The 2,021-nt window shown below is 41.1% G+C and overlaps 1 pseudogene; it reads right to left on the bottom strand.

Moving 5' to 3' along the window:
* Positions 1-249: 249 nt before the first annotated feature.
* LOC106299380 lies at positions 250-1,062 on the bottom strand (annotated as a pseudogene).
* Between the last annotated feature and the right edge of the window lie 959 nt (positions 1,063-2,021).

The following is a 2,021-nucleotide window of genomic DNA, read 5'->3' as shown; positions in this document are numbered from 1 at the left end:
ATATATTTCCCTAGTTAGATTTGCTTGTAAACTAGTTTAGGACGACCTAGAGTAGAGGTATTGACTAGTGAAAGTTATTAAAGCTTAGTGTGTGCAGTAAGTTTTGACATTGCAAGATGTTTCATCCATGGTGACATTGCATGTACTTGCTTTCATCCACGGATATAAGATCTTTGGTAATAGGTCATTCGAACATAGAACTAGATTATTGGATATTGTTTTTAGTGTACTCATATTACATCGCCGGAAAACACACAACTTTATTGGATTTTCTTATGAAAGTAAAGAGGAGTTCACATACATGCGTGCGGGTATTATCTCAACCCATTATTATTTTAATATTACATGATGTTGAATGGGAACATCCTTAGACCTAACTTCTCAACACGAGAAGTAGTAGTAGGTAGCCGTAGTAGCATCATCATCAGCCTTCACGAACTTGACGAATAAGGTCTTAGCCTCATCGTTAGTGACAATAAGCTGTGGTGCACCTGAGAAAGCCCTTGGGATGGTTCCAACGGTTCCGTATAAGGTGGCCAACTTGTAAGTGATTCGTCTTACTTTTTCTATCTTAAACGCGCTATTTGGGCTCTCCCGGTTACGAGCGATGATAATGGCAGTCTCCTTGGTAGCCGGTGAGGAAGAATCGACTGCCCACAACCTGGAAAACTCAGTGCAGACAGGCCATATCCCAGGCCTGAACTCGATGTTTATATAGGAAGATGTGTCAATGGTGTTTCGGCCGATAACGAATGGATATTGGAAGCTAACCGGCGATACGCCCGGTTGGTTCGGATAAAGTGTTTCGGTGATGCCAAGTGGACATGATATCGTCTAATGGGGTATGGTCGTATGGAATAAGACCACCGCCGGGGTTACTCTCGGTCTTAACCGGCTGAATGAAGTATTTTTCACCGACCTTAACTGGATTTCCGCTGGAGTCCATCACCTCTTCTTCTTGGCCGTGGGTGCAGACAGCTGCAGCCAACAGGAATGCAATGAGAAAAGAGGTCACTGAAGGTTTCTTCATTTTTATTGTTTTGTTTGTGTTTTAGTGTTTTGAGTGAGTTGAGTTGAGTTGTGGAGACCAACGACATTGTACCTGTATTTATAGGAAATTTCCGCTCTTTTTTGTCTTAATTAATTAATGCTGACAAGAGAGGAAAATGCAGAAACATTATGCACTAGTGGACCATATCCTCATTATGTCTGGAAATTAAAATCCTCACACTACTGCATCAATGATTTGATCTCTTTCATTGATGGCTCAGTTGATAGACCTGAGCGTCTGACTTGAGTTCGATTTTGGTGTAGCCGAGTGCTTGAGCTTGAAATAAAGCTTCCCTGATTGCTAATCCTTCGGCAAGACACATACCCCTCCCTACTCTGATCCTTAGTTGCTGATCCAATTAATGGAAATCACAAAAGAAACACGTATGCACTTGAGATTTTTTTCTTCTGTAAATGGATGATTCTTTTCAATGTTTTAATGACACCACAAGATTAGCTTCTTTTTTTCTTGGCTTCACCGGTTATCTTAATTATTCTTCTTAGGTATTAATTTCTACATAAATATTGACTGTGACTGTACGTAACAACACAACAACTACTTTTTAATACAGTTGGAGGTTGAGCTTCTCCATAGTTTTCTTTCTTGTCTTGACACCACAATACAAGAAAACAGCGATATTCTGACGGACATTCCGACGGAAAATGAAATCCTCGGAATATACCGAGGAATTTCCGAGGAAATTCCGAAGAAACACAAAATTGGGTTGCCTCGGAATTTCCTCGGAATATACCGACGGAATTCCGAGGAAACTACAGTCCGTTGGAATATTCCGAGGAAATTCCGAGGAACACACTGTTCCTCGGAAAAAACCGATGAATTCCGAGGAAATATTATAGCCGTTGGAGAGCCGTTGGGGGATTTTACAAAATTCCGAGGAAATTCCGACGAACTAGTTTTGTCCGTCGGAATTCCGTCGGAATTTCCTCGGTATGTCGGCAGGATTTAAACT

The sequence above is a fragment of the Brassica oleracea genome, chromosome C6, assembly GCF_000695525.1.
Source record: "Brassica oleracea var. oleracea cultivar TO1000 chromosome C6, BOL, whole genome shotgun sequence".
In the NCBI taxonomy this organism is placed as follows: Eukaryota; Viridiplantae; Streptophyta; class Magnoliopsida; order Brassicales; family Brassicaceae; genus Brassica; species Brassica oleracea.
The sequence above is the reverse complement of the archived record's forward strand: the minus strand, read 5'-3'. Positions and strand labels throughout refer to the sequence as shown.